Here is a 13,880-nt window from a genome sequence, read left to right as displayed (position 1 = left end):
GCGCGCGCTCAGAGTGGGACCCGTTCGGGAGCGGATGCCGACCTCTGCTTCCAGGCCGATGCGATCTTCTGAACAGCAGACTTAGCTCGCGAGCGTCCCGACGGCAGGTGGCGCGCTCTGCTCTCTGCTGCTACTGCTGCTTCGGCCGTCGTACAATTACCGGGCAATGTGTGCTCGGCGGTGCGGCCCCGCACAGAAGAGCTAGGCGAGCACGCGCCGCGCCCGGTAAAGGCTGCACACAATATCAACTTAAATGGAGGCACAAGAAGAAAAGATTGCAGATCGCTCGGGGCGGCGCTGCTGCACGTTTGGTTGGCAGGCGCTGCTGCGCCTGCGCCGCTGCTCGCTGCAGCTGGCGCGCGGCCCCGACGTGAGCGGACTTGGAGCCCGCTTTATCCCTAAGCGAATTTAGCTATCGAGGGCAGGTCAAGACATGGGCAACTACTTCTGATCTGATGCTCGCCCGTCTCTGTCGCACGAATAGTTTCGGAGCTGTAGGAAATAACACATTTAGTCTCCACTTGTTCAACATCTTGGGTCGAACACCCCTGATCGCCGGGGACTCAAATCGAGGTAAAAGCAGACTTGCAAAAATCCATCAGTGCACCAACATTTGGCTTTTTACAATTTTATTTAGAGCTACGGCCTCATTATTGCATTTGTGTTCTGGGCTAACTGCTGATTATTAGCTCGACTGCACATTTTATTTAGTTCTTTATTATGGCAGTGCAGCCGATTGGCCTTTATACGTCTGCGGTGTAGGTCTACAGGTCGCGGAGAGGGTCATTCCTCTTGGTAATCAAACCCGAGACACCTTTTGTTTCGTCCTTTGCATTGTCCCGTGAGGCCGGTAACCACTCCACAGAGTTTTAGGCTGAATGACAAAATCCTCCGCGACGACACGACGCTTTCAACAATGACAAGAAATAAAAAGAAAAGAGAAAAAGGAAATCAAGTCGAACAAACCGAGCAAGTCCGGGAGCCCCGGCGCGGACCGCGGTCTTTTTGGTACGAGATGAGCGGGTTCTTCCGAGAGGAACGTACCGTACCCCCACGTTTTGTGTGTGTTCGGGACGTTCCTCCGGACGGACGGACATGTCCGCTCTTTCACAATGCTCCTGACTGATGGTGCGAGCCCAACGAGGTTGGACTGCGGGCCGACGCCTGCTTTGACAAGCGTTACCTCTAAAGGATTAATGCGTCTCGGATGAGTAAGTTTCCTCGGCGCTTCCGATGGGTGGTCGCCGCTGGCCGAGCCACAACATCCCGCCCGCAGTTCGTCCGCCAATTTCCTCCCCGGCCTATACCTGTCCATGCCGAATCTAAAGTCAAACACAACTTGAGTCACATTTGTCGAGGTGTTCGTTTCCTTTCTTTTCCAGGCCCCCTCTTTGCTCGCGTCTGGCTGATGGCTGCAGGCGCGCCTGTTTTTCCAAAGGGGCACACGGTGCAACACGTTTATGATCGCGAGGCTCTTAGCGCGGCGCGCGTGGTCGCGCTTATCTTATCTCGGTGGGATCTCGTTTTATTGGCGACCAATACCAGTGAGAGAGAGAAAGAGAGAGGGAGAGGAGAGAGAGGATAGAGAGCGTGTCCATTCACACCTCGAATAACACCGTAACTCCGACTCGTCGCGCCGCCTGGAACGAAAGCTGAATACCTAAAGGACACCAATCCACAACTTGAATCCACACCACACTGCTCTGCAAAAAAGCAAGTTTTGCGATGGTCCTGTCTGCAGTTATTGACTGATAAAAAGTATCTTGCTTTGGGAATAAACTAATGAACCGAATCGACGGGGTCGACGACAGGCCTGTCCCGGCCTGTCCTGGCATGTAACAAAATCGCTGGTGAGGCAAAATAAACCCATCTCAGGAAAAAGTCATGGGTCAACTTGTAGCGTTTCCTATAAAGGTTGACTCAGACCTTAGAGAACTACTATAGGCCTCTGTCTACACCGGTCCAAACCCAGAAAAATTGTTTCTTATTTCAAGGACATGCTGCTCCAAGATTAAATTCACTCGTGAAACAATTCAATATTGTCTTTGGAAGAAGATTTTTCTCTAATTCGAAAGATAATTTCAGCTTGTTTCAAGAGTAAAATTGATCTTGGAGCCACATTTACTTGAAACAAGGAAAAATGTCCTCGAAACCAGAAATAGTTTTTTTCTGGGTGCACCTGCACTTGAACACGTATATGCATGAGATTATTTTTCGTAACGCATGTGTATGGAAGAGGGGGGAGGGAGTGTTTCGAAAATACGACACTTTGAAAGTGAAAGATCTTTCAATGACGCATCAATGCAGTGCTCTCGTGACTTTGGATCGGGTCAGAACGGGGCCTTATGCAAGATCGACCCTGCTCCCTCAGTTCCTCAGTTAGGTAAGACACACTACACGACGACACGCACGCACACACACACACACGCGCGATGTTTGCCGCCGGACCTTTCCTTTCGCTGGCTCTTCCCCCTCAGCTTCCCCACACAACAACACCAAGCCTTATCCGAAAGAAATGTCAGGGGGTATCTGGCGCGGGCTTGGTTGGCTGGCTGATACTCGCTGCGGCCATGGCCGCGCCGCCGCGCCGCCCCGGCCCCCCGGCCGGTACCTGTAATCATGGGCTGCCAGACCTGCCCCGCCGGCCCGGCCGCTGCCCCCCTCCTCCCGGGAGGTAATTTGATGGGGAAGGGGCGCCATGTTGGTAGCGCGTCCATCCGCCCGCCGCGCGGAGCAGCCGACGCCGTTTTATTATATTATTCAGACCGTCCGTCTCTCTCTCGTCCGGCCGACGCATCGCCAAAGCCGGGCAGCAAACGAGCAGGAATTACTTGCGCGGATATACAACATGCAACACCCGCGCGCAGATCATCCCTGTAACAAGGCAGGGCAGAGCGCGAGGTGCGAGAGCTGCGATATGGGAAGAAAAATCTGTGCGCCATACGCTCATTTGTAATTCTTCTCACACAATAAGAAAACCGCGCGTCCGTATGTCAGCGGCCGCAAGAGAGGGAGAGATAGAGAGGAATGCAACGAGTATTACTGTTATGATTTTGTATTGTGCCAACCAACCTTCACATTCAAACGTGTAATTGCGACAGTGTATGCACCTGCGCTCGGGTACGCAGCTATAATCAGATCGATGCCTGGTGCACGCGGGAAATATAGGTTATGAGAAGCAATATACAACCTTTAATTAATCTATTTGTCGTGATCTGATTTGTTGTCAGCCATCGACTCGCGCCTGGCGTACCGCCCCTCTGGCAAGGTGACTCTCGACGCAAACACGAAAAAAAATCATAAAAGAAAAAGACTAGCAAGAAAGGTATCTCCTGTGCGGCCGCCCAAAAAAGTAACAGGGAAAATAACCGTGGGTGAAATATTGGTGAAATATTCGTCAATATTTCTCCTTTTAACCTGGATGTTTGTCGCGCCCGCCCTGCTTCGTCCTGCCTCGCCCTGCTTGCACACGGTGTATGTCGGCGTTGTGTGGGACCGTGCAAGGCCCTCCAGAATGGCCCTTGTCTCGAATGCATCCACGAAACAGACCGCTAATGACCCGTGGCAGAGGGGTCCCCGCGCCCTCGACAAATGCACATACGCGCGCAGCACACAGAGAGGGAGGACAAGAGTGAGGCGGGAAAGAACCGCAGAGAACATCGTCGCAATTTTTCAGCCATATGTGTTTTTTTGTTTGTGTCTTTTCCCGATTCGACGAGAATCTAGAGTGGGCTGTCAAAGCATACTGGCTTAAAGAGTGAACCTGCTGAGTTAGATAGGTGCGCACGATACGTGGGCTGCTCCCCCGGGTTCCATTTTACAAGCCACTATCTTAGTTTCTTTAGTTTGTGCTGCAGAGACAAAGTCTGAACAAACTGCTGGGAGACACAACAGTGCGGGAGGGGAAGCGGCGGCCGTATTTTTATCGCATTGGGGATCTTTATTCATGCTGCCAAATAAACTGCAGGGACAAGAAAAATCCGTCTCCCTCCTTTTTTTGCAAATTTCTGAGAGGGTATTTTCTGCAGCCAACAATTATCGGCACTTTTGCATCCCAGAGCCATTATTCGCACCCTTAGGCCCCTGCGAATAACAATAGGCGACTTCGCAGCTCGAGTGACTGAGGCACTAAGTAGCCCACTGGATTGCTTCCATATTAGTATTCAGCCACCCCTTCACTTCATCCCCTTAGACTACACCACGTCCACTACGTCGTCCTCTCTCTTTCCCCTCCGCAACGCCACCCCGCTGCGCGTTGCTTTCAGCCATGTCTCCCCCTCATGGTGCAGTGCAGTTGCAGTGCACGGGTTGCCCAAGATGGGAAGAAAGGAGGAAAGAAGCGAGGGCGAAAAGATCCGCACAAAAAAGTACCATACCACTCACTTGAGGTAACCAACCATTCTCATTAGCCTAAAATCACGACGCTTCAAATTTGAATTTCCTTCAAGAGTTTGGCAGAAGTCAAAATTAGGATGGGGGAAGAAAGTTATACTCATCCACCCCCGGTCAGTACACCGTGCGCGCCCCCGGGCAGAAATAATTATCATTCCAGAGACGAAAAATCTGAGGGTAAGGAGAAGAAGAAAAACAATAATAAACGCTCCCATGGTAACACGCCGCCCCACTCCACGCCGCAGGGCGAGACATGAGGTCACGGCAGAGCCTGGGCAGAGCACAGCCTCAAGTCAGGGAATAATATCCCGGACGCATATTATTTTCGCGTTTAACGCTGGCGATTAAATCAACAAAGTCGCGCGGCGTAGAGCCACCCTCGCCGACAAACCAGTTCCGCGAGACAAGGAACAATTTACTTTTTCTTTTAAAGCACCGCAGACCAATTAACGTATTAGAAAATAAAATACAAACAAAACTATCATGGAGTTGTTATCAGCAGCCATGTTGAAAGCGCGGCCGTTGTCGGGGCAGTCGCGAGAAGTGTACCGGAGCGATCCTTTTTATCAGCAGTCTATCGCCATTCTAGTGAGTGCTACTGCTGTTGCCGCCAGGCCCATCTAACGCATCTACTCAAGCGCTGCACTCTCTTTGTACATACTCAGGGAGACAAAAGTTTCGGCTCGGTTCAAAGAAGGCGACCGGCTAAAAAGGGGAAAGGGGGGGACAGAACAGAGGCTGCGCTGCTGGCGAGCGAGGCAGGTGGGGGAGCGAAGGGAGACGCGGGAATGGAGGGAGTTGTGCTGCAAGGGTTAAAGAAGGATCTTGAAAAGTCAGAGGGTAGGTGGGACGAGACAAGGACACGGGGAGAGGAAAAGAGAAGGAAGGGTAGGCAAGGAAGGAGGGGAAGGGGAGGGAGAGAAAAAGAGAGAGAGGCCAGAGGTCGGAGGGGTTGGAAGGGAAAGTGGTGCGCTGGAGGGAAAACGCTCTCTTGCTCCCTCCCTCCCTTCCTCTCTCTCTCTCTCTTTCACCCGCTTGCGCCCCCTTCACTGTTAGTTGCCTGCCACTCAGCATGTGTTGCAGCGTCCCTTTCAATCCCTCTCTCTATGCAGCAGCACAGGTCGCCTAGGCACAGCGGGGCGCAGCGGGGTGCAGCGGGGCGCAGCGGCGCAGCCCGGGCGCCGCCGAGGCAGTGACCCTCCTCCTCCCCCGCCCTCACACTGCCATTCCTTTCAACAGCCGTAAGGAGCCCTCTGTTCGCCGATCACGCCCTCCGCGTGGCGGTGCAAACTGTGTACACCAGCCGCAAAGCAAAAGCCACCCCCAAAAATACGATACACGCGGAATTGCAACCCTTTTCCACTCGGGCTGACAATTGCAAAATCCTGCTCAATGCTCCCCTCCTCTCCCCTTCATCAAGACCTTCTCAAGTACTTGGTGTTTTTTTGCCCAACTCGAGCGTCGTGTGCCCGATGATGGAAATCTCGAGGGTCCGAAGTAAGCAGGACTTTTTGGCTCTGATTCCTTTCTGCCGTCTGGCTGGTCCGCCAACAGCAGGGGCGGCGCGGCGGCACGCAGCAGCAAAGTAGTTGAGATTTTATCTCGGCCCAGCGGGAGGAGGAGGTCAGTGCGACTCCATGCGGGCCTGGCTAATTAACAAAGCACAAACTTATCAATACGGCAGGCGGTGACCGCGGCAGAAAGGAACGCGAAAAGCACTACAACTTGAGATGCACACACGCAAGCATTAGGAAACACACACTTACGCACACACACTCGTTCACTTACCCACTTATGGAGGAAGAGTGAATCATTCGTCATTAGGCAATATGCCGCGCAATATGCGCTAGTTCAGCATACAGTCAGTTGGACTTCCCTAGCCTGTCCCGCTAGAGCGGCCTAAAAAAATAACCTCAACGCGCGTTTTCTGTTAAGGGGGCAGACCTGTGAAAATCATTTAAAAATTCACTTTTTTTTTATTGCTTCAAAAAATTCTTTGATCTTTCCTCTTTCTAATGCCGAAAAGCAGATGTCGAAATTCGAAAAATTGCTCTCAGGAGAGCCCAAAACGTGCTGCGGGCGGCCGGGTGGCTGGACCGCTAGGGCTCGCCTTGCCGCTCAGGACAGGACACACGACGAGGAAGGAGTGTTCTAGAGCCCCCGAATCTTTTAGGACCAGTACAGAAAGTTGTCCCGGCTTTTGGTTCGTCGTTGCACATCGGTACTGAAAACTTTAAACGTTTTTTTCTCCCACTTCTGTTTTGCGTTACCGTGTGCAGCCCCCAGGCCACAGTTTTTGAGCTACAGCCTAGCCACTTCACCTGGTTGTAGCCTAGATATGTACCTTTCGTTTGACGAGAGCGATTTTTGATATCTTATTTCTAAAGTACCGAAATAGGGGATAAAGTACCCAATTTTTACCCCAATTTTAGGTACCCCAACTTTCTGAATTTTTTCCCCACACTTAAAAATAAAAATTTCACAATCGCTCCCGTCAAACGAAAGCTACATCTTTTAAGAGTAAATGAGCATTTTTGTCGTTGCCGTAGGTCCATCCATTGTCGCGCAATCCTGCACACGGTAAAGGCCCATAATCCTCCACTTCGAGACAAAGAAGAGCATGTTCCCGGAGAAGCAAGCAGACGTTGTATGCACCAAAACGTAGCTTAATCCTTGCTCTTTTTAAATATCGATCGTTGAAAGCGCTACGATTCTTCGTTTTCTTGTAGTTCCTATTTTCCCAAACCCTTGCGTTTAACAGGTCTGCCCCCTTAAAATTTTCAAAATTACACAAACCGGTGCAGTTCCCCCCCCCCCCCAAAAAAAAAAAAAAAACAAACACTTGACTTGGCTAGCCGTGAGGTCAAAAAAACTATCCTTACACCTTACATAATTCACTAGATCCGACCGGCGGCCAAACGCTGCAGCAGGCTGGTCACAAATGAACCAGGTTTACCACCTGTTGAGAAAATCGACATCACAAAACACTTTGAGTTCCATTTTGAACAGTGTACCCTGATGTTTTAGTGTTTTGACTGAGGCCGTCACAGCGAGGGGCCTGGAGGCGGGTCGCCCAGGGGCGGGTCGGGGGTCGGGGCGGCGCAGGCGTGGCCAGGTAGGCAGGCCGTGGGTGTCACGGTTATTTATCCCGATATCTACCTGTGCGGAAACACACACAACACAACTCACACCACCACCACTTTTATCCTTGTAAGTGGTGGTGTAGCACGTCAATAAAATGTTCCCCCTGCCTACTACACTACTACATGTACAGCTGTGCAGCCACGGTGGTCAGCAGCATCCCACCCACCCACACAGACACGTTCTCAAATTTACTGTGTAGGATCACGCTACAAAATTCCGACAACGACACCACCCTTTGAACATATTTCTGGAGGGTAACAGGAGTGTGAGAGCCCCCACCCACTGATGCAAGCGAGCATTTCTGATTCTTGCTACACAGCTAGAGCTGGTATAAGGAAGGAAAGCGCGTGTCCTATAGGCTTTCTACAGTGCGACTGATCAACCGATGGGCTTTTCAGAGCAGCTCCTGCGACGCACCGCCTGCTTTTGAAACAAATCGCTGGCCCAATCGAGCAGCCCGATCGGGACGCTGACCGCATCCTCTTCCGCGCCGGAACCACAGCAGTCCAGAGGGCAGCATCCTGTCCTGTGTGACTCCCCGGACGTTATCTCGAGAGATTTCAGGCCCCGCCGCCGCCCCCCACACCTGCCCCGCCCCTTCCTCCGCTCGAACCCTGCCCCCTCCGCCCTTTCCAATTGATGGCCATGTTTTCAATTAGCCTTCTCCGCCCCTCTGCCAGCGGCTGCGTTCCAAACGAGAGCGTCCGCTTGCTCCGGGAGAGCAGCCGCCGCGCCCCTCTCCGCCGCTCCCACAGGGGAGGGCCCCCTCTCCCTAGGCCGGGGTGTGGTGCCTTTATGGGATTTTAATGGGGACGGAGGAACCTGCTCGGGAGCGTTATGCCCGGTACTTTGCATGGTGAACCCTGTTCTGCTTTTAACATTACGAACGCGGACCGGCTCGGAGACTGCAACGCACAGGCCAAGCGGTAGCAGGGGGTCGGAGCTACCATCATCACATTAGGACCAGTTAACTTGAAATCTTTAGTAAGCAAGAGGAAGAAAAACAAAGTTCTAAAAGTGACAAATAAAAAAATGCCTATTTATATTTTGCAGGACGCCTCATCTAAAAACTTTTTTGGCGCGCTGCCGATTCTCAACTCGTCCTTTCCTGCCGCCCAGGGGGACTCGGTAATTCAACTGCTTCGCGTGAGGCATACCTTTTTGTGAGTCACCTGTTGGCTGTTGTTAGCCATTTCCGCCGCACCTAGACACCGCGGCAGTCAGGCAAAATACTCGTTGCACTGCTCGGCGGACGACTCTAAAAGCTCACAATAAATAATGAAAGAAGAGAACAAAACAGGGAAAAACATGATATAATTCTAGTTTCATGACACGGAAAAGATCAAATACTATTTTAAATACTGCATCAAATTTGTCTTGCTACCGATACTGTCCCTAATCCTTCCTCGCATTAGGCCCTCTCGGCGGAGGGGTTCATATATCACCCAGACTGGCCGGCCGGGCGGTCGGCAGGCCAGGACTGTCGGGATGCCGTGTTTTGACAGTTAGAGGCAGGTTTTGGGGTTCGGCGAGGGTCTAAGGAGAGGCTAGCGCAGCGCTCCCGACAGCTTTAATAGCCCGCTCGAAGCCTTGTTCCTCTCCTGACCACACTGTGGGATACACAAAGGCCAGCTGTTCGATTCGCCCGCAAGGTGAAGGTGGGTTGTAGAGGCCGAGCACATAGCGATAGCTAGATTCTTCCCCAATAAAAAAAAATTTGTTCGAATTTGTTTAATAATTCCTTGCTAAAATATACTTGTTATGGGAAAACGTTACTGAAAAAAATAGAAGTGGCGTTACCTATTTTCAAAATTTTCAAAAACTCGACGTTTCCCCCCTATTTTTACTGTGAGAGCACTGCGGGACACTGCTGCGCGACCCGCGCGGCCTGCTGACGCCCCTTGTTTTTTAATTAGCCCTTCAGAGCGCGCTGCGAGCGCTTTGCTCGAGATGGGCGCCGCCCTTTGTCAAAGAGCCGCCGGCAGAGGTGGACGCCGCACGCACCGCAGACCGGAGCACGTCCGCAAGTGCCACGAGCTGACGAGAGCGGCCCCTGCCTAGGACTCGGAAAAAGAGGCACCATCGAGCACATACCCCTCTTGCGCCGTGGAAGCCACGCCATGGGACCACGTGACTTACGCAAACACGCAAACGCTACAGCGTCCTGCTACGTCAAACTTGCACTCGCTGCGTATATTCGAAAAATTTGAACGTGAGTCAAACTTTTTAATAAAGACAAAGCTCAGTATAGAAATGAGTTCATGAGCTACATTATGCGGTAACTACCTATAGAATAGCTCTCTGACTTTATTATCCTTATATATCCAAACTCTTTCCATCATCTTCTTGAATACAAACGCGTAGCGCAAAAATGATTTGCTGGGGAGAGATGTGCGAGGTTTGGCTGACCGAGCCGCGGTTGTCCGACCTTGTGGTTTGTCAGAAGAATGTTTCCGCCTTCTCGTCGAGTCATGTGCAACGCAAAGCGTCGGTGTAATTACACCTTTGCAAATGTAATTTTAACCCCAGCTTTGTTTCACGCTCGACAATAACGCAGCAAGTGGCCAGACACGACGCGTTGTATGGGGCATGTCGTCTAAGACATGATAGGCTACGCGTCCGATTTATATTGTGAGCTTCCGGAAGAATGTAGTTGCCCTGTCATGCTCATCTGAGTTATGCATAGCTAATGTTATAGACCGGGCAGCAGGCGCCTCTCTCGCACCCCGTGAAGAAATCGTGTATAGAGTACCGTTCCATTCTAACCAAGCAGGCACAACAACCTGGATTTTTTTTTCATCTTGAATATAGTTTATTTCAACTCGTCTCGAGGATTATTCACGGACTGGGCATCCAAATAGAATTACTACTCTATGAGCTAACCTGGCTCGAAAGGAAAACGTCAAAAATGGAGGGTAAAGATAACCCTCGACATAATGACACATTTAAATTCACAAAATTATTTGTTTTAAGAATTTTGGTCACATCAAGTTTTCATGTTTACGAACGTCAATTTCATAATAAGCTTTAAAAGAGCATTCAATTTACTTACAGAGATTCACAGGCTACACGAGAACCCGAAATTCGGGTAGTCAGTCAAGCCTTTCCTATTAGCAGACCTGGTCGAGGTTCAGGATAGCATGAGATATCGCCCGTAATCTATCATGGGGTTCCTCACCATCCACCTCGAAATTACCGCATTCGATGCGCCCGCCAGGACTCGAAGTACAACAAGGCCCGAGGGGCGGACCGTCGAGCTGGATATCACCCCTACCCGCCGGCCTGTGCGTGCGGGCGCGCGCACCGCAGTAATCCAAGCTCAGGGGATGTACATACACCCTGCACATCCTATCACTTTCGCTCTGAAAACTCAACAGTGTACATTGTATGCTGAAAAATCAGCGATCATTGATGATTGCTGATATATCAGTGTACATGGCATGATTGCTGAAATATCAGCAATCATTAATGATCACGTTTAGGTTTTTGGCTAGACGGATATCATCGGAAAGTGGATAGCATTTCCAGATTCCTCGTGAAAAATGGTTTCAAACGAGCTACTATGTGATGGGGTTCAAATTGACCTCTACCATAACTTGGCTTACATTACCGACATTTGCGAGAGACGGACCATTTCGGAAGTGAACCCTATCACATAGTAGCTCAAAAAAAAAAAAAAAAAAAAAAAAAAAAAAACCATTTTTCACGAGGAATCTGGAAATGCTATCCACTTTCCGATGATATCCGTCTGGAAAGAAATATTAGCCAAAAACCTAAACGTGATCATTAATGATTGCTGATATTTCAGCAATCATGCCATGTACACTGATATATCAGCAATCATCAATGATCGCTGATTTTTCAGCATACAATGTACACTGTTGAGTTTTCAGAGCGGCGGCCGCCACGTGGCCTATAAGGAGGCCCAAGTGACTTAGGCCGACTTAGCGCGCTGTCCTCAAAGTCATGGCGATATTGTTGTTATTATTAGAAGGGCTGCCTGTCAGGCGCTGAATCCCCTTTCACGCTGACGGCAGCGGGCTGCAACAGCGAAAATATCACAGCCGGGATCACAGATCTCTGCACAATGCACACGGCAGAGAAACGACAGGGCTAAAACGGCAGATTTCTCAGCAGCCGATGGACTGCTTGAAAACCAGAAAGAAAAACTGCTAGTATGACTCGAAAACCAAGGTCCCGTTTGTACCATCCATGCACCAAAATTCAGACATGTATTCGAAAGTCAGAGCACAAGACCCCCACGCCCGGGAGCCAGACACGGCAGACAGGTCGTTGTTCGATACGTCTCGTTCATCACGGCTGACGTCATCACGTCTGTCCTCGCCCACGTGCCCCCCCCCCCTCCCCCAACGAACGAGTTACGCCCCTCTCCTTCGCTCCAGGCGACGACTGACTGGAGGCGATTGGTAGACGCTCATCAGCGGGGCGTCGGCTCCTCTCGCGTCGCCGGGCTGGAGGTGGGGCGACAGGAGGTGAGCAGCCACGGTGACCTGGGGCCGACCTCCACGTCAACGTCACCAAGACCCAGCAGCGGCTAACTCTTCACCGTCGTAAAATTGGCCTCCCAACGCTGCCCCAGGGAAGGGACTTGCCTTAACATTCTGTTCCGTGGCAAAAAATATAATTAGTTGGATCAAAATGGACACAAACTGTTTACTGGCAAGTCAAACAAGTCAACAATGACTACTTACAATCGGTGTACGAACCCAATGTAAAAGTGGCTCCGCAGGCCGGCGCCGCGGGGGGCGTGAGAGAAGTGAGCCGATTCATCCTGGGCGTCCATGTCGTGAGGTGGCGGGGCGTTCCGCGAAAGCACCGCCCTCCGATAAAGTGTTGTTTGCTGATGAGACACACTCTTTGGCTCGCACGCACTGCTCCCGTGTTTGCCGCCGGCTCGCGATGAGGAGGGGCGGCAAGGGGCGAGAGAGGATACTATGGCGAGTGGGGGAGGTGGAGGAGAACGGCGGCGCGGGTGTGCTGTGTTGCCACTCCACAATAGGTGTTTCCCCGAAAATTTCGTCGTCGCGCCACTTGAGTTTCGGCAGGACGGGTGGGTGCTCCCCCTGATTCAGCGGCGGCCTGCGTGTTCTGGAGGTGACTTCCTAATCACCAGGTAACGAGACTGCCATGTGAGGTGGATCCATCTTTCAAAGGGGAAAAAAGAGGAGACCCAAAATGAGTAAAAATAAAACAAAATAACACATTTTAAAAATGTTATGATACGCATACTTTATGTAGCCCTCTGTACGACACGGAGAGACGCTTTGCGAATGTCTCATCAACACTCATGAGGTCGGAAAGGAATTATCTCTGTGGGAAGTGGGAGGCAAGCGGGTCGGAGGTTTTGTGGGAAAGGGAGGCAGGTCACCTCGAAATGACCACCAAACTCACTCTGTCTCTCTCTCTCTCTCTCTCTCTAAGTGCCCCACTCCTCCGCACCTGCCGTGTGCCGGCTCTTTTGTTTCACCGCCGTGCGACACAATTTCTCATATTTTTGTTGGAATGTTTGCGTGGCACGCTAATTGCTTATTGCGCCGCTTGCGCCGCCAGTGACGGTGATGAATATCAGCGTGTCAGATGCAAGCGTGTGGGACGGACGACAGCATGCAAAATGATTCCCCTCCGCTCTCTTTCCCTCTCTCCCTCTCTCTCTGCGATTCTTTTTTCCATTTTGCGTCGTCTCCCTTTTTTTTTTGAACGTGCATTCGTTTACTTTTCACGCGCGATTTCATTCAGTGCAGCTGAGCTGGTCTCCCTCCAGCTCGCGAGGGGGGTCCGCCCCGTTTTCCTGATTGTGAGTAGTGGTGTCACTAGGGGGCGTGGCGCGCGTCGTCGATCGATTAATGCGTAATTAATTCACACACTTAAAACGTCAGATGCTATCGTCTCGCCGCGGTGTCTTTTATGCGCGACGCCCCGCGCGATGCACAACATTACCTCGTCAGAACGGCCTGACGCGCCGATTCCGGACCGCCGGCTTTGCAATTTTGTTGCCGCGCTAGACGTCGATATTCGTTCATTAAGATTTTCTTACGTTGCTCTGGCGGGGCGTGATGGTTTTCACATGCAATCTTTTTCACAGCATATTGTAAAGTATAATTATTGCACCCATCAGCTGGATCCGACGTTAAATTAACCATCGTCATAAAAAGTCATCCTGCGACTGCGCAAAGGCTTCGTTTGATTGGGAGAATTCAGAAATACAACACAGGTTTCAGATGCACTCCTCCTGGAAATGGTTGCTGTCTCAAATAGAAACTGTATACGGTTTTGGTTTTCTTTCTGATTCGAAAAAGTAAATCGCTTTTAAAACACACTCAAAA

At 51.0% G+C, this 13,880-nt stretch overlaps 1 protein-coding gene across 4 annotated transcripts in view; it reads right to left on the bottom strand.

Annotated features, from left to right (window-relative positions):
- LOC113205057 (gastrula zinc finger protein XlCGF17.1-like) overlaps positions 1-13,880 on the bottom strand; it is a 113,327-nt gene that overhangs the window by 34,118 nt on the left and 65,329 nt on the right. The window contains exons 3-4 of one of the 4 annotated variants that reach the window (XR_008011475.1): positions 12,249-12,701; positions 12,065-12,158 (exon numbers count right to left, since the gene is read on the bottom strand). The exons of the other annotated variants lie outside the window; for them this stretch is intronic. The gene's annotated coding sequence lies outside the window, so the exon portion shown is untranslated. Of the gene's footprint in view, positions 1-12,064; positions 12,159-12,248; positions 12,702-13,880 lie in introns of those variants that run through there. 4 annotated transcript variants of the gene reach the window in all.

This window comes from Frankliniella occidentalis, unplaced genomic scaffold, assembly GCF_000697945.3.
Source record: "Frankliniella occidentalis isolate FOCC.00 unplaced genomic scaffold, Focc_3.1 Scaffold120, whole genome shotgun sequence".
In the NCBI taxonomy this organism is placed as follows: Eukaryota; Metazoa; Arthropoda; class Insecta; order Thysanoptera; family Thripidae; genus Frankliniella; species Frankliniella occidentalis.
The sequence above is the reverse complement of the archived record's forward strand: the minus strand, read 5'-3'. Positions and strand labels throughout refer to the sequence as shown.